The sequence below is a fragment of the Dasypus novemcinctus genome, chromosome 6, assembly GCF_030445035.2.
Source record: "Dasypus novemcinctus isolate mDasNov1 chromosome 6, mDasNov1.1.hap2, whole genome shotgun sequence".
NCBI classification, from domain to species: Eukaryota; Metazoa; Chordata; class Mammalia; order Cingulata; family Dasypodidae; genus Dasypus; species Dasypus novemcinctus.
In genome coordinates this window covers 117,967,160-117,985,563 of record NC_080678.1, presented here as the reverse complement: position 1 = coordinate 117,985,563, position 18,404 = coordinate 117,967,160, and the positions used below count along the sequence as shown (strand labels likewise).

Below are 18,404 nucleotides of genomic sequence, written 5' to 3'. Positions count from 1 at the left end.
GCACAACATGCAGAGATTATGGATCAAATAAAATAGGCTGATGAGAGGAATGCAGTGTTTTATACTTGGAATCAAAAGAACTATGCAGTGAAGAGTTGTGCACCATGGCACTGGGAGGGCAAGCCAGAGGTGGCTTTTTGCAGTGGAGTCTTTGAACAAGCCTTAGGGTATTGGTAACAAAAAGCTGCCAAGAAGGAATAAATTCTTGGGCTCAGGAACAGAAACGTGGAGGCCAGATTTAAGGGGTTCTCTTCCACCTCCACTCTGGACTAGCCACCCTACACCTGGACATCCTCAGAAGGGGAGGAAGATGCTGAGGAGATGGGGCAGAAATAGCCAGGGGGACTCAAAGACTTGTACAGGGGGGCAGGAGACCCCAAGGGGGGAATGGAAAGACCACACGTGTAAGCCGAGTGGGAGGGGCACCTGAACATAAAGGTGTGCAGGTGAGCGGGCACGTGTGCCCATCAGAAAAAGAGACGAAAGGGGAGGGAAAAAGAGAAAGCAAGGAAAAAGAAGGATTTGGGCAATGGGGAGAACAAGGACAGTGGCCAGGAATGACCGCAGCCTCTTTAGCACACTTTCTGGGTTTAAGCTCTGAAGAACCTGAGGGTGTTTAGACTGGGTGGAAGGGAACAGGGAGGTGTTCTAATCCAAACAGGACTGTCGGAAGTGATTAAATGCATCCTATATGGCCTTCAGCAACAGAACTGGGAACAGCGGTTGATGCTGGAGGAAGCTGCAGCTCTCCACAAGCTGGGACACGCACCGACACGCTTCCTGCTCCAGGGGCCTCCAGTTTCTTGGGGTGAAATCCCCTCAGGCACCCGTGTTCGCAGCAGGCCCGGCGCTCACTGGGCTTGTGCTTATCACCCAGGATGTGTCCAGCTCCAAAGGGAGATGGACCCAGAAAACCCTGATCCATCCCGAACTTCTACGATCTCACTGAAAACTGAATGAGGGGAGCCGACGTGGCTCAAGCAGCCGAGCACCTGCTTCCACATGGGCGGTCCCGGATTCGCTTCCAGTGCCTCCTAAAAACAGCAACCAAACGAAAAACCAACTCAGGGGATGGGATGTGGCTCGGTGGCTGAGCACCCTCTTCCCACAGACGAGGTCCTGGGCTCAGTCCCTAGCCCCAGGACCTCAAAAAACAAAACAAAACCGTATTCAAGGCTCAGCCTCCCACATTTAAAGTCAACCCACCCGCTACAGCTTTCCTGCCCATTCACACCTCCACATTTTGGTCTCAGCAAAACAATGCGCAACATGATGTTTTCCAAAGTCTCTCTCTTCCCATTCCATAAATATTAATTGTTGCTTACAGATCTGTGAAACCAAGTCAAATTTCATGTTAGGCAAATCCACTGGTATCTTTCAAGATCAAGAACCCAATGCAAGGTCTATCTCCTAAACTCAATCGCCATTTTTAAATTTTTACTTCTTAAGCAGTACTGGGGATTGAACCTTGGAACTCCTGCATGGGAAGCAGGCACTCAACCACTGAGCCACATCTGCTCCCCAGTTTTTTCTTTTAATGGGAGTAAGGGAGGCTAGCTGGGTGGCTTTTTTTTTTTTTTTTTTCGGTAAAACGCCTCCTAAGAAAAGCCGGCACAGATGGGCGCAAACATTCTGCTCGGAGGCCTCTGCTATGCCCAATCCTCCTTGTGACGCTGCGGCCTGCTCTCCACTCATTTTCAAGGTTGGCATCAACAGCGCCCCACCTTCCACTCAGGTGCCCTCCTGTTCACCCCCCCATGGTGCATTCCACTGTTAATTAACATGGCAGATGCCGCCTCCCTTGGCGGGGGGAGTCCCCCGGCCAACCCCGACATGTTCTGTCCCTCTGCCCGGTCCCCCAGTCCTGACCCGGGGAAGGGTGACATCTCTCTGCATCTCTGGGCATCACCTCCCCCCCCAAGTCAGCTGGCAGGGCTCCTAGGAGCCGGGGGCGGGGGGCAGGAGCGATTGTAATTGGAAAGAGCCCAGATTTTACAATGTTCTCAGCGCCTCGGACGTCATGAGGGTGGGGGGAGCCCGAAGACGCTGTTGTCTTGGTCACACCTTGTCTCTGCCCCTATTGTTGTCTTAAAAGCCTGTGTGGTCAGGGCTGTCGGGAACAGGCAAAGACAGACCCTCCTGGAGTCACGCCGCGTCCTTCCAGGCTGGTGTCCCGGGAATTTCACAATCAAATCCGGAGGCCGATGCGAGTCCCGTCCACTCCCACGCTTCCCTGCCCAGTGGCCCTCAGGGTCCGCCACTGCCCAGTCCAGTCTCCACCCCAACCCACCCTATAACCTGAGGCAGCTCCAGACGTGGGCCGCAGGGAGAAACGGGAGATGATGAGCACTCCCCAGCGCACGGAGAGGCCCGGGCTAACCAGGAAGCAGAAGCAGCCCCCTCCCGTCCCCCACCCCCCCACAGAGCCCGGACGGGTTCAGGAGGCTCAGAGGCTCCTGCAGCGCCCCAAGCCCAAGCCTGTGCAGAAGTCCCCAGGGGACCCAGAGAAATCAGTAGGATGAGAGCGATCTGGAAGCATTTCCAGAAAAGAAAAGGCTGAGGCCACGCTTCAGTGGGTCAGAGTGATAGATCTGCAAGTTTGCCATCAGAGGACTTATCCCGGGACCTCGTCAAAGGACAGTTTCCCACTCCAATGGGGGTGGGGCCTGAGGGTCTGCACTTCTAACAGGCTCCCAGGAGATGTGGTCTGGACAGGGGCCCTCGCACTTGCAGGAGATGGGCAGATGGGGTGCCAGTGCGAGTGGTGGCAGAGCCCTGGGGGGGAGGCCGACTGGGTCTGGGGACCCCCAGGACTACAGGCCTGGCCCCTGGGCAGTGTCTGCATCCTTCCCAAGGCCCGGCCTGGCCTCTGCGAATTCTGTTTACTCTGTGACTCAGGCCCTCAGGTCACAGGGACCACTTCAAAAGCACTTCCAGTAAAATCATCCGAGCGAAAAAAGAGAACACCCCAGCCCTAGGGCCCGAGCCTGCAGGGCCCAAGAGAGTTGGGGGTGCCCTCTATGCAACCCTTCATTCACCTGCAGCTTGCAAAGGTGGGGGGTGACGGACGACACACCACGACGACCACGACACACTCTTCTTCCACCCGGCAATGAAGCCCTTCACCCGGGACTCGTCCGCCTCAGCCTTGAACACCAGGCGGAGCTCTTCCCGTTCTGCCTTCCCAGCCTTCCAAGGAAAGGCTCACTGGCCGCGGGACCCCGCCCACTCCGTCCCCCTCCCCAGCACCTCGGGACAGGGGAAGCGGTGCTCCCGGGGGCTCTGGGCTCCCTGAAGGCAGAGCAGGGGGTGCTGCCCGTGCACTCCCAGGCCCCCCCTTTGCCCACCTCCAGATCACACCCTGAGGGACCCACCACCCCACACTCATGGGTGTCGGTCAGGATCCCGACACACGCCCTGAGCCCTGAGAGGCACCGGGCTAGGTTTCAGTAGAAGACAAGCCCGGGGCCCAGAAGCCTTGGGGGCTACTCGCCTGCTGTGAGACTCTACGGAAATCCCTGCCCCTCTCTGGGTCCGTAAACCGAGGCAGCACACTGCCGTGATGAGAACATGGATGCCAGAGCCAGCCTGCCTGAGGTCACCTCTCAACTCTGCCATTTACCAGCTGTGTGCCCTCAGGTAAAGTGACTTAGCCTCTCTGTGCCCACCATTTGCTTATCTGTAAAATGGGATCATAGCAGGACTTACCTCATGGAGATGTTGTGAGGTCATCTGAGTTAATAAATAAAAGGCGCCTGACACAGCAGCTGGCATGGACAGCAGTCCAAGGGTATGCTCCTGTTTTTATCTTCAAAGGAGACCACTAAGTGCCAGGACTGAGCTGAGCACGTCACATGCACTGTCTCATTTCATTCCCCTAACAATCCTGTGGTTATCATGATCATCATTTTACAAAGGGGGAAACTAAGGGTTAGAAAAATGGAGCCACTTGCTTAATAAGGGTCATGGTACAGCTAATAAGGGGACAACAAGGAAACAAAGCCAGGCAATCTGGCCCCAGTGCCTGTGCTCTTAGCCCCTGTATACAGTACTTCTGCCTGGCTCTAGAAATGCAAATGCAGTCAGGGAGGACTTCCTGGAGGAAGGGGTCTGGAGTGAGTGGTCCCTGGGGGCTGGTGGACTTGGATAAGTACAAGAGAAGCCAGATCAGCTTGAAGCCAGACAAGCAGCAGAACCTGCACCCTGTGCAAGTGAGAAGCCTCCAGGCCCAGGGCCGCCCAGAATAGATGCTCCAGGGGCGGGGGTCCTTGTTGCCTCCCCGCCCTCCTCCCCCCTCTAAGGCATTCTGAGCTGAGCAAGAAATGAGACTGAAAAGGGGAGGGGGGTCAGCCCTCCCTGGAGAATCACTCAACTCAGTGCTGCAGAGATAAGGCGGTGGGAGGGGGAGCTGTCCGCTCATCACCCGGTACAGAGCCCCCTTTCTGCTTCCGAGGTCCCCGAGGTGCTGGGAGGGCGCCTTCAGCTGCTAAGAAGCCTCCCTGCAGGCCTGTGCCCAGGGCCCTGCGGCTCCCCTGGGGGCCTCAGACTCCCGCACTGTAACAGCTCAGTCAAGGCTGCGGGCCCCGAGACCCAGACTTGAAGGCTGCCAGCCCCCAGCATTCCAGGAGAGGTGACCGAGGGATGGGGGACCGAGGGATGGGGGACTGAGGCCCCGCGAGCGGCTGCACTGCACATGCACGTGCCCACCTTGGGTGGGGGGGAAACACTGTTCTCCTGACATGCCCCGAAGAAGTGGGTAACAGAGGACCCTGGCTACCTCTGGGTCAGACAAAGATTCACCCAACCGGGCACCTTTCAAAGTATCAGGTTCATAAGTTAAAGACCTAAAATTGGTTTTCCCCAGCTGAGATGCAGCTGCAGTGTCCTTGACAAAGTTTTAAACAAGAATATTCAGGGAGAAGATGTGGTTCAACCAATTGGGCACCTCCCTCCCACAAGGGAGGTCCCGGGTTCATTTCCTGGTGCCTCCTAAAAAGAACACGAGCACTCAACGAACAGACACAGAGAGCAGACAGCGACGTAGAAACCACTGGAGGTTAGGGGGTGGGTAGAGAAATAAATAAATAAAATAAATCTTTAAAGAAAAAATAATCAAACTGCTGACGTACCCGAGTAATGATGCTCATTTCCCCCTTTTCGAGTCATTGTAAGGACAGCAGTCTGTCTTTCAAGGGTGAATGGGAGTATCCATTTCCCAGGTAACCGGAGAGTTAAAGCTGAGAGCGTGCACAGAAAATCTGCAGGGGGCAGCACGACCAGGAAGCACGCCTGCTGGGCTCCAAGCTCATAGTTTAAACCCTTCTCCCACAACTCTGGGGACCACCTATAAAGTAACAGGCTGAACGAGCAGATTCTGAGAAACTCTCAGCTGTCAATTTTGCCCCCTTACCTGCTCAGAAGGCAAAAATAAGAAAACAGAGGGAAAGCAAAGCATACACAGCCATAAGTAATCATTTGACACTATTAAAATAAAGGCCTTCTCTCACTAACTTTTGTTTCTTTTTTTTTCTGGCATATGAAGAAGGAAAGATGGAAGTCTTGAATTTTGGAAGAAAAAAAATAGCAGTCAGGAAGCTTGCTTTCCCTTGTCAGCTAAGCAAAGGTTCCTGGAGGTTTTTGGAAAGGCCTATGTCTGATGAAAGTCACCTTCCTTGGTTCCTCTCCTTTTTAGAGCCTCGGGATGGAGGCAGGAGAGGGAGAAGGGAACCGGGCAGGGGGGTGAGGGGGGGGGAGGTTTCCAAGACCTTCAACTTGGCCCCAGGGCCTGAGGTGAGAACACCTCTCCATCCTGCCTCTCCATCACTGAACACAAGTCCTGCTTCCTGCTGTCATCTGGCCAGCCACGAGACAGTGTGCCACCCAGGAGGCCCAGCAGGAGGGCCCTCAGCAGGGTCTGGGGAGCTGGGCCACAGCGCACACCCCAGAGGGTGGAGGATGGACTGGGACCAGCTCCAGGAGCCCCCACCACCATGCAAGGATCATCAGGGCACACGGTCATGATCAACGGATGCGGCCCAGCCTGACCTGCACCCCAGAGGTGGGCACAGAGGCACCAGCCACAGCATCTGCAGCAACAGCAGCAGCAAGCTCCCCTCTTCTCTGCCTGCTCCACACAGCGAGTGTCCCCGGCATGAGGACAAAACCGAGAGGGCACAGGGAGCCTGAGCAGCCACTGCCTCTGCCCTGGAATAAACCTCTGAGAGCATGAGAGGACACGCGGGCAGGAAGCAACTCCTGGAAAGGCACAGCACTGGCTCCCTCCAGCTCCAGCGCCCCAGCAGTGCTCCATGTCCCCTTCTCAGCAAGACACAGAAGAGGCAGCTGCCTCCCTCGCACACTGCACCGCCCCGCGTCCCCCACAGAGCACACCAACCACCTCGGGCACAGGCACAGGCTCCGGGGCCAGATGGCCCAGCTCAAACCCGCCACCTTCCAGCTGTGCAACTGGGGCAAGGTGCTTCAGCGTTCTGGCTGTTTCCTCATCTGTACAAAAGGAAGGAGAGCGGTGGGCTCTGGGGACTCAGTTATGCCGCAACAAGGAGAGACAGGAAGAGCCTTAGATTGGGCACGAGGCAAAAGGGCCATAAAGCCTGCCTCTCCCCGGTAACCTGGCTCTCCTGGCCACCTAGGTATGGCAGGGCACAGCCTCGCCTCTGCGGTGTAGACTGTGAGCTGCTACTAGCTAGTCTTGGCAGATGACCACCAGCCTTCCCTAGAACATGGGGCAGCTTTATGGCTCAAGCTGCTTGAGCCCCTGAGGTGCCTCCTATTACCCCACCCCCAGGACCTGACGGCTCTCCTCCAAATGGGTGTCCCCCCCGCTGCACACCAGCCTCTCGATGTCTGAGTGCAGCCCTGTGCCTCTGCTTTCTTCTCCTTTAGGGAAAGGGGGCCCCCGCACCCCTGCCACCATTCCGCCAGCCGTGGCCAATTCCCAGCCATCCCCCTTCTCCCCTCTTGAGCTCCCAATTCCACCATTCCATCAGAACAAATACGGGTGTCCACCATGAGCTTGGCATCGCACCAGGCCCTGCATCTGCTTTCTCACCCAGTCCTCACAGCCATGTGCACGTGGCCTCAGGCAAGGAGCCGGAGGCACCAGAAGAAGTGCCCGTGCTCTGGACAGGACACTGCCCCCGGGACTCAGATGCCCCCGAGTATTGACCAGATGCTCACTGAACACCATTCCAGGTACTCGGGATGCAGCAAAGAACAAGACGGACAAAGTCTCCGCCCTCATGGAGCTCACGTTGGCGGGAGGCGGGTGGTCAGCAAAGTAAACCAATCAACAAATATAAACTGTATCAGGTGATAATTGCTATGGAGAAAAATGCAGCAGGGTGCCTGCTGTAGGGAGGAGAGGTGGCTGTTTTGTCCAAGGGTCAGGGAAGCCGCTCTAAGAAAGCCACATTTAAGCAGAGACCTTAGGAAAATGCGGAGTAGGAAGCAGATGTGGCTAAAGTGATTGGGTTCCGTCTATCAAACAGAAGGTCCAGGGTTCGAGTCCCAGGTCCTCCCGGTGAAGGTGAGCTCGCCTGAGTGGAGTGCTGGCCCATGTGGGGGGCTGGTGCAGCAAGATGACACAACAAAAAGAGAGACAGAGAAGAGACAGTAAGAGATGCACAGACCAGGGAGCTGAGGTGGCACAAGAGACAGAGCACCTCTCTCTCACTGCAGAAGGTCCCTGGATCGGTTCCCAGTGCCATCTAAAGAGAAGACAAGCAGACACAGAAGAACACACAGTGAATGGACACAGAAAGCAAATGCAAGCACAAAACAATGAAGGGGGGCGGGGTATAGAAATAAATAAATAAATCTTAAGGGGAAAAAAGAAAATGCAGAATGCTGGAGAAATGTCCTTTCAGGCAGAGGGAAAGCAAGTGCAAAGTCTGGGGCAAGACTGTGCTTGATGAGTTCCAGAAACAGCAAGGAGGCCGGTAGATCTGGGTGGAGTGCAGAAGTGAGAGGGGCAGCAGAAGCTGGCTCCTGCAGGGCCTGTCCACCCCAGGGAGGATACTGGGTTTTATCCCAAATGAGATGGGAAACCTTGGGAAGGTCCTGAGTGGAAGACAGACACAGTCTGCCTTACATTACCTTAAGATCACCAGACACTGCGCTGAACACCGTCCACAGGTCGGGCAGGTGGAAACCAGTTAGGGAGCAACTGCAGCATCCAGGAGAGCGACACTGGTGCTCAGACCAGGCTGGCAGGAGTGAGCTGGAGCAAAGTGGCTGGTGGGCAGGGATATTCTGGACGGGGAATAAATGGGGAAACCTGTCAGAGAACAGGCAGGAGGGGCAAAAACAAGGCGCTAGCGTGTGGCCAGGCTGCGTCTGAGATGTCTACAGACTCACGAGCGGAGCCACGAGGGAGGCCCTGGGATGGACCAGTCTGAAGTTCAGGGGAGGGGTGAGCATCAGAGAAATAAGCTGGGAATTATGTCAGAATACGCTTAGTATATGAAAGTGATTAAAATGGGGAATTTAGGTTGTGTGTATGTTAACAGAGTAAATAAATAAATAAATAAATAAAAGAACTGTATAGCACAAAGAGTGAACCCTAATGTAAACCATGGACTATAATTAACAGTAGCATTGTAATAATATTGATTTACCAGTTGTAACAAAGGTACCACACTCATGCAAAATATTAATGAGAGGGACAGGCATGATTATATGGAAACTTGGAACTTTGTGCATGATTCTTCTGTAAACCTATAACTGCTTTAATTGAAAAAAAAAGAGTGAAAAAAAGAAAGAAAAAGGCAACAAGAGTTGATGGGATCACCTAAGGAGGATAGAGGAGGATAGAGGAGAGGTCCAAGGACCAAAGCCTCAACATTTGAGGGTGGGGGATAAGAGGAACCAACAAAGACGACAGAGGAGGAGTGGACAGTGGCGTAGGAGGAAAGTCACAAGTCCAAGTAAAGACACTGAACACAACAGCATGTACTCTTGATGCTTAGAGTGACCTGCTATGCCCAGGCTGCTTAATAGCGAAGGTGCGAAAGATAAGCCACTCACTCCTGACCCAAACTGTACCTGCACTCCACCTATCTCCTGAATTTGCATAGCAAGGAGACTGGTGGAGGTGAATCAGAGACCTCTTTAGGGAGAGCCTACAAGGTACACTGGGCATCTTACATGTTATGGCTCAAGGCTTGAAGTTACACTCCCAACTCCTAGTAGCTGCTAACACTGAGTACTTATTGCAGAAAAGGCACTATTTATATGGATAATTTCAGTGAATCCTACCAGACACATACTATTATCAGCAAATCTTCTAGATGGTGAAATGTAGGCTCAGGGGGAATAAACAACTTGCCCCATGGCCACAAAGCTAGTAAGTGAGTCCAGATTCAAACATGACCCATCCACTGACCCTATCCTAACTCACCAGTCCCCTGCCCCAGTGGACAGCACAGGACGAGAGCAGCCATCCCCCTGCTCCATGAGGACACTCAGGAGAGCACCTGAGAGCTACCAACTGCTGGATCACTGACAAGGGGGGTGCTGCCAGGAAGTGGCCTGGGGGCCATCTTTCAACTCTGCAGCCAAGGTTATCCTTTCCAACAGTGGGAAGGAAGGAAGAAGCAGGAGAAATGGGTTTCTGACTCCCTGCTGCACATCCTCAGCCGCAAGCCTTCTCCTCTGGTCCTGGCTTTGGTCCCCACTGCTTGACCCTGTCACTCATCCCACCATCAACTTCTCCAGGGCCACCCAGGAAAGACCAGTCCAATCTCTGAAACAAGCTAGAGAAATATCTCTGGGTTAGAAGGCAGCAGGCAATGGAATGGGCCAATGGGGTTTCGAGAACCTGTTCATGACACCAGTGCCTGGACTAGAAGGCAAAAGAAGTGCAAGAGGCCTCTGTGGAAGACGGTTTGGTGGTACCTCAAGAAGGTGAATATAGAGCTGCCATATGATCCAGCAATCTTGTTACTAGGAGGATATTCAGAAGAACTGAAAGCAAGGACACAAACTGACATTTGTACACCTATGTTCAGAGCAGCATTATTCACAATTGTTTAAATATGGAAACAAACTGAGTGTCCATCAAGCAGTGAATGAATAAACAAAATGTGTATATACATACAATGGAATACTATTCAGCTGTAGGAAGAAACAAAGTTGGGATGCATATGGCAACATGCATGAACCTAGAGGATGTTAAGTTGAGTGAAATAAGCCAGACACAAAAGGACCAATATTGCATGGTCTCACTAACATGAACTAAATACAATGAGTAAACTCATAGAGGTGAACTCTAGAGTATGGGTTATAGGAAACAGAAGATGGGTTTAGAATGGGAGCTGATGCTTAATGTATGCAGCATTATTAAAATGAACAGAATTGATGGCAACACTTAACAGAGAGTTTAACTACCACGGCTGATTTATAAATGTGATTGGGGCTGAAAGGGGTACTATGTGGAAGTAAATGCCAATTGAATAGAAACCAGACAGTAATCCAGGGCATGTATAACAGTGATTTCAGTGGTAGATGAAGATTGTGTTTGACAGCATAAATATAAAAATGCTCTTCTTTTATATAGTGCTAAGAATATGGTGAAATGCTGGAAAATTACAACTAATGTAATTTGTGGACAATAGTTAACAGTAATATAATATTTTGCAGCAACGGCAAGAAGATATTTCAATACTAAGGGACACAATAGGGGGAGATAAGAGGCTATGAGATTTTTCCTTTTGGAGTAATGAAAATGTTCTAAAATTGACTGAAGTGGTGACAGCACAGTTCTGATGAAAACGAGAGCCACTGAGTGTGCACTTTGAATGGACTGTACAGAGTATGGGACTGTATCACACAGTGAATTCTGTGGTAGATGACAGACCTTGATTAACAGGACAAATATGAGAACATTTTCTCCTGAATGATTAACAAATATAATATTAATACAGGGTGTTGATAATTGATTAGGATGGAGGGAAAATATACCAAGTGTAAGATAGGGGCTATATTAGCAGTAATATTTTGACGATGCTCTTTCACAGTCTATAACGAATGTTTCACAGCAATGCAAAGTGCTGGGGGTGAGGAGATGCAAAGGAGCCTTGTATGAGGACATGCATGTTTGTTTTGTCAATTCACAAATGCTACTGTGCATTTATGGTTTATGTGTGTTCATATATAAATGATATACTTAAATACATTTTATTTTAAAAACTGCAAAAGGTGACTCTCCCCACTGTCTCCTTAATGCCACACCACCCCTCCAAGTGGTCATTTTCCATTCATCTCAGTTCAGGGGAAGCCAGGGAGCAGCTGGAGGGAATGGAGACCCTGGGAACAGCTCAAGTCCCAAGGCCTGAGCTGGAAGGTGGGGGCAGGACATGACACGCCAGGTGCAGTCAAAGGTCAGGGTTCATTCAAGGAGGTGCCAAAAGGTCACTCATGGGTGATTTCAGTCCACAAAGGTGGAGGAGGGGGAGATACAAAGGAAAGGTCGTGTCTTCATCAGCAACCCTTCTTATCCCAATACCGGCAACGCCAGCGATGGGCTGCTCGGTTCCTTGCCACCTTCCTCGTAGACTTTGTGGGGCACCTTGAAAAGTCCTCCAAGCCTGGGCCCCCAGGAGCAGCAAGGCCTGGCAAATCCCTCCCCTACCACAGTATTCCTGCTGAATTTGAACATTTCAGGACCCCTGCACCAGGTGGGGGAGGCACAAAGTAACTGTACAGTGGTGACAGGACAGGCCAGGGGACAGATGCACCTGGGCTCTCCCTGGCTTAGCCACCTACCAATCCGGGGACCACGGACATGAGCGTCAGTTTCCTCATCTCTCCACGGAGGCTAAACAGTCTTTTTTTTTTTTAATTTTTATTTTATTGACTTTGTAATAATATTACATTAAAAATATACATGTGAGGTCCCATTCAACCCCACCCCCTCACCCCACCTCTCCCCCCCCCAGCAACACTCCCTCTCATCATCATGACACATCCATTGGATTTAAACAGTCTTTATCTGCATTTCAGGGGGGTTGTGCCCAGGAAATGTGATAACAGATGCCACAGTGCTTTGTGACTGGAAAGGAACTCCTGACGAATGTTACAGCTAACATGTGCAGGTGTCCCGAGTATCACCCTCTCCCAGAGGGCACTGTGTGCCTTTTCCAGTCCCTTTGCTCCTCTACTTTCACCATTAGCCAATTTGCTTCCAGAAGCTACTCCTCATTTCCTCTACTCATATTTAAAACACACACACAAACAAGAAGGAAAATAAACACAAAAACAAGAGTTTTACATCCTCTCTCTCTCTGTTACCTACTGCTCATTCCAAATCCTTGAGCCCTGAGGGTACCTCAAGCCCCACCCAGTTTTGCACAATCCTACGGTGAATTTGCTTCCTACAGGCCAGTGCCCCAGCTCCTCAGTCTTGGAATTCAAGAATGCCAGAGGCTTTTGAGCACAGGACGGAGCCAGCAGGGGTGACCTCCAGCAGCCAGGAGCTGAAAAGACTGCTCTCTGCTTCCACAGGAACAGGGGAACAGTTGGGATGTTCTGGCAAGAGCTCCCCTGAATCCCCGGTCTCGGGGGAGTTGAGGAGGGAAGGCACAAGAGATTGTGCAGAGGTGGGGGAGTGAGGTCACGGAGACACTGGGTGGGGAGTACAGGAGGGTGCTGGGGTTTCTGGTTGGGGCGTCCACTTCATAGGGGCAGGGCACCCAAAAGGGAAGAGCTACCTAGGCAAGAGGAGAGAGTGTGAGACACGCCAGGTGGCAGGCGCTGAAGAACGCCTCCACGAGGGCGGTCAGCTGACGCAGGAACTGGAGGCTGGGCCGGGGAGGGCGTCCCCAGCCAGCACAGCCTATTTGGGGGTCATCCCAGGGAGCCTGCAGGGTGAGTGGCAAGCCCAGAGCCATGGCCTGACCACGTGAAGTCCTTGGATAAAGAGTGTGGAGGGGAGAAGTGGGAGGGGAGGGGAGGAATGGAGGAGGGGGAGGGAGGGAAGGGCCTGCTCCAGGACTTAGGAAACACTCGTGAGAGAAGTGCGGTTCTAGGCATACACAGGGCAGAACCTGGGAAATATCACCTATGAGGACAGGAGAAGCAAGAAGGCTTTCTGGAAAAGACACAAAGGAGACACAAATTGGACACTCAGGGAGGCAGGAGCGGTGTTCCACAGGGGGAAGGAGGCACTGGCCTGCCACGGGGAATGTGGAGGGTGGATGTGAAAAGAAAGGAAACCAAGTCTTTGATTTGGTCGTTTGGGGGCCAGGCAGCAGCAGTAAATACAGAGCAGGAGGCCACACTGAGGCCCTGCGGGGAAGGGGCCCCCAGTGGATGGATTCATTCCTGAGGTCTGCTCTGGGCCAGAAGAGGAAGCTCCTGGGCCCACCACGGGGGGTTCGAAGAGCAGATATGCCTCCCAGAGCTCCACTTCACAGGGCTTACTTCTTAGCAGGCTTACTAATACCAACTGCTGACGTGCATTAAACTCCAAAACCCAATCTGCTTCTCTAACATTCTTGAAGTGGCTGGGATTGGAAGAGCCTTCAGGGAAAACTGAAAGGACCATTCTCCTCCTCCATCTAGTCTTTCTTTAAGGCCCCTGGGTCTTTCCGGGAGGCCTAAGGCAGATGGCTTTCCAACCCAAGAGGAGTCTTAGGATACTAGAGAGGGTCCGCTCCCGAAACCACGGGCATCTGTCACGTTTTCCAAAAAGGACAGCTGCACACACGCACATGCAGAAACCCACTTCCATATGAAATGTACACCAAAAGCAGGGCTGAGGAGTTCCTAGAGTGGACTCTGGCCTGCAGACCCATGGCACCAGCCCACTCAATGAGGCAGTGTTCATGCGGGTAACCTGCTGGCCGGGTCCTCCCCGCACCAAAGAAAGATGAACCACCACGAGTATTCTCCTCGGTCAAATCCAGGAACAAAGCTCTCTGTCGTGTTCCGGTTTACAGCTACATTTCCGTGAGTCCAAGCACTCACATTTACCTTCAACTTGACTGCAATTTTATATTCACTCCAATGCTCAGAAAACAGACCCACTATCACTCTTGTCTGAGCTGCAGAGAGGAGCCCCTCCCCAAGGCAAAATCTGGGCACGCACTGCAGTCTCTCAATTGCCACAAGTCAACCACAGGAAATGGGGGAGGAGATCAGAGAAGTGTTTCACATGTACAAAAGGATGTGGGTTATCCTTCACACTGGCCTCCCTCAAGAGAAAACGTTGATTTGAGTAAAAAGAGAAAATATTTCACTATTTTGTGCATAGGGCATAAACCAAAATTTCTTATCCCCCCAAAACCAAGGAGTACACCAAATGACAGCAAAATGCACCAACCCCAAAGATGTGAGCTTCCTTTTTCCCCACCCCCCCCACTATACCGAGTGCAGATGCCCTGCCTGGCTCACTGCTGGATCACTGTGCTTGCTCTCTCTAGCTACTGCACCAGCTCAGTAAGGAGTGCAGAGGAAGTTTGGATCCAGGCTTTCTTTTTTTTTTTTTAAAGATTTATTTTTTATTCATTTCTCCCTGCCACTCCCATCCCCAGTTGTCTGCTCTCTGTGTCCATTCACTGTGTGCTCTTCTGTGACTGCTTCTATCCTTATCAGCAGCACCCGGAATCTGTCTCTTTTTGTTGCATCATCTTGCTGAGTCAGCTCTCCCTTGTGTGTGACGCCATTCCTGGGCAGGCTGCACTTTCTGTCGCACTGGGCGGCTCTCCCTATGGGGTGCACTCCCTGCACATGGGGCTCCCCTATGTGGGGGACACCCCTGCATGGCAGGGCACTCCTTGTGTGCATCAGCACTGCACATGGGCCAGCTCCACATGGGTCAAGGAGGCCAGACCTCCCATGTGGTAGGCAGATGCCCCATCCACTGGGCCAAGTCTGCCTCCCCAGGCTTTCTTTTAAACTTCAGCCTCCTTAGAGCTTAAGGAGGTCCATATCCCTGACATTTCACAGATGTCCAGAGGAGGACAACTTAAGCTAGGTCACACAGCAAAGGTGGTGACAGCACCAAGAACTCCCAGTCCACAAGCCAACCTACAATTCTGCCGGAAGGGGCTGAAGGCAGAAGACGCCAGCACCTGCAGTTAAAGCAGCTGTGCAGCGTGGCCCAAAGCAGCCCGAGGGCGTCCTCACTAAGCTTTCTCTGCCTGCTGTGGGACTCGAGGGGGAGGGACAGTCAGTCAGTTTGGCTTCTGGCCATCAGCCCCCAAACCTGGCCCCTCATCAGAATCATCCAACTGCTCTTTGAAAATGCCAAGTCCGGGGCCCTTTCCTACATCCAAGAATCAGCACATCCAGGAGTGCAGCCCGGGAATCCGGCTTCTGAAGGTGCTCTCCAGGCGATGCTGATGGGCCACCCAGTTTGGGAGTCCCCGTCCTGGCTGCACATGCCCCACAGCTACCCATGACCTCAGGGCCTCCTAAAACCCTACACTGCCCCTGGGTCCCCCAAGACCACCCTCAGAGGCCACCCATGCCACAACTCGGGCCCTGTATCCGATGAAAACCAATCCAGACTTTGCCCACAGTGAGAGCAGGAGACTCTAGCCATGAAAATCATTAACTTACTTAAAACTCCCAGCACTCCGGCACAGGAAATATTGAGAGTACCCTTTTTACAGACACAAACCTGAGGTTCAGAGACCTTCAGGTAGACTTGAAACAAGATGTATCCACCTCCAGAGCCCAGCACCCTTAAATGCCACTAAGGCCTAACGCCTCCTCCCCGCCATCCTCAACGGCACCTCCTGCCCACAGCACGTAGACTGCTCTGCCTTCCCCATTCTGGAACCCCCGGCAAATAACTGAAGGAACCCCAGGCTTTCTACCATGTATATTTCTGGAATATTTTTCTGTCTTCTCTTTTTTAAATGAACATTGCATTGCTCTGGCAATAAAAATTTAAGAAAAAGTTAACAAGATTATGGGATTCTATAGAATCTCCTTCCCATAGGCAAGTAAATGATTAAAAGGGATATCTTTTAAAAGAATCTTCAGAAGAAAACAGAGGGAAAAAAAATACAGGCAGCCCTTGCCAGTGTACCATCAGCAAAGATGAGATAAGGAGCTCATGGGGCAGAAGAAAGACTGACACAGCCAGTGAGCCCAGCCAAGCCATCTCCAGAAAATATCTATTTTTACAAGGACATTTCAGAAAAGCAAAGAGGAGACCTGAGGGGCAGACCGGCAGGCTCCAAAGTGCTTGAAACAGCAGCAGCAGTGGAGGCAGCCACCCATGGCCGACTGGCCACTTTCATCTGAAAAATCCAGATCTGGTGGTAGACAGACCATCGGCGTCCAGCCCGACAGAGCCCCAACTTTCATACTTACCACAGCCTGCCGGCGGCCTGCTTCCTCACTTAAATGGAAACCATCAGGCGTGGCTTTGTGCAAACATGCAAGTTTTCCTCTGGGGCAAACATTCTGAGTCTACGAACTGTTCTTGCACTTTCCAAGCTTCTCAGTCTTCAGTGACAGCATCAAAGAGGAGAGAGGAGGGTGAGGTGGGCACCAGAGAGCAAAGCAAACACGAAGCACAGGGAGATCCAAATGGGTTTCAGGCAGGAAAATGCAGTAGGAGTCTGCCAGCTCGGCTGCTCCTGGGCGAGGGTCAGCAGCGCCCTCCTCTCCCAGCGCCCCACCGGCCAGTCCCATCTGTAGTAGAGAGACTTCCCTCCATGGGACTGAGAGGTCTGGGAGAGGGAAATGATGGGAAAGTGAGTGCAAAAAAAAATAAAAGTTGTTTCAAGGTGAGAGGAAGGGCAATAAGACACTGATGACCAGAAGTCCGATAGGCAATCTACAGGAATAGGGTTAGAGACGATGGTGGCTAAAAACAGTATTACTATTTCATCAGGCAGAGCTTTTGGACCGTTTTTGGTAATGCCATTGATTCTTCTGGAACCACTTTTAAGGGTCAGCCACTTTTTCATTCTAAGGTCATCCATTTAAGCCTCTTAAAATGGTCTCAAAAGATAGACAGGTACGCGCCCAAATCTGCCTTAACACAGTCACCGCACGTCGAGCAAATGGAAATCCGAGGCAAGGGCCTCTGAGAGACTGTCCCAACCCCTGTTATAATACATACTCCTCTCTAGCTTTACGCATTAAACCTAATCAAACCACGTCGATTATGGAGCTCCTTTGAGGTGGATGGTGTGTGCAACACGTCACGTGTTTTGGGAGTGGGTTTGGGGCTGCTAGGGGTGGGGGCAGTTAAGGAGCGATCCCTCAATTTAACTGAAAAAGAGTAACTTAAACTGAAACATCCCAGTCTCCAAAAGCCTCCGCTGCCTTTGAGACGATGGTGCCCTCTGTTTGCATTTCAAGGGTCAAGATGAAGAACTGGCCGTGAAGACTCCTGCCCAGGGCTGCCCTCCCAGGCCCAGGCCCAGCCCAAGTATCAATTAAGGCTCTTGATTCCAGTCACTGTAAAATCACCAGGAACCTTCCCTGCAGCTCTGTGCTCCCTCCCACGTCTTCAAGAAAAACAGGGTCCGTTCTGGGGCTCGCAGCACAGAGCCGGCTGGCCGGCCTCCGGCCGCCCAGTGGATCCTGGCCGTGTCCCACCTGGGGACGGCGCACCCCACGCTCCGACTCAGCACGAAGGCCACTTGTTTCCCGTGAGTGCCCAGAACAGTGGCTTCCCCAGTGAGTCCAGTTGGGGACCGTGGTCCTGATGGATGGGTGGTGGCAAGGGCTCACTGTGACCCCACAATTAGCAAGGTGGGATCAAGTCACCACGTTCCAGCAGTCACCAGCCTGGTGGGATGGGGTGCTGTGGGGGACTCTGTGGGGGCACCACGGGATCTGGCCTCTGGACAGCTGGGTGGGGGCTGGGCAGGTCCCTCCATCTCTGCCCCGGCCTCTCCATGTGGGACCTGTGGCTGTCACAGGAGTCCAGGACCTGAGGAACCTGAGCGGGTTTTGGGGGAGGGGAGGTAGCACCCCTAGGAGGCGTTTGGCAATGTGTGGGGACATGGTTCAGTGGGCTCGACTGGGTTGGGGCTGGGGGCCAGAGATGGTGACCTTCTTGCAAAGTGAAGGAAGACCCCAAAGCCACCAGCACCTGCTGAGATGCACTGCAAGTCGATCCCACGTACGCCGGCTGCTACAACCGCTCCTGGACCACAACAGCACTAGAGCCACAACCAATTTGGAAGGTAGGAAGTACCAAGAGTTACAAGAGGAAGAAAACTAAAAGATTGGAGGGAGGTAAGCAGATGTGGCTCAACTGATAGAGTGTCCGCCCACCACCTGGGAGGTCCAGGATTCAAACCCAGGGCCTCCTGGCCTGTGTGGTGAGCTGGCCCACGCGCAGTGCTGATGCGTGCAAGGATGGCCCTGCCATGCAGGGGTGCCCCCTGCATAAGGAGTGCACCCCACAAGGA

The 18,404-nt window shown here is 52.5% G+C and overlaps 1 protein-coding gene across 1 annotated transcript in view; it reads right to left on the bottom strand.

The window, feature by feature from the left end:
* The window catches only part of LOC131278825 (disks large homolog 5-like), a 91,070-nt gene extending 74,711 nt beyond the window's left edge, over positions 1-16,359 (bottom strand). The window contains 2 exon segments of the mRNA XM_058299296.2: positions 8,116-8,271; positions 16,345-16,359. The gene's annotated coding sequence lies outside the window, so the exon portion shown is untranslated.
* Between the last annotated feature and the right edge of the window lie 2,045 nt (positions 16,360-18,404).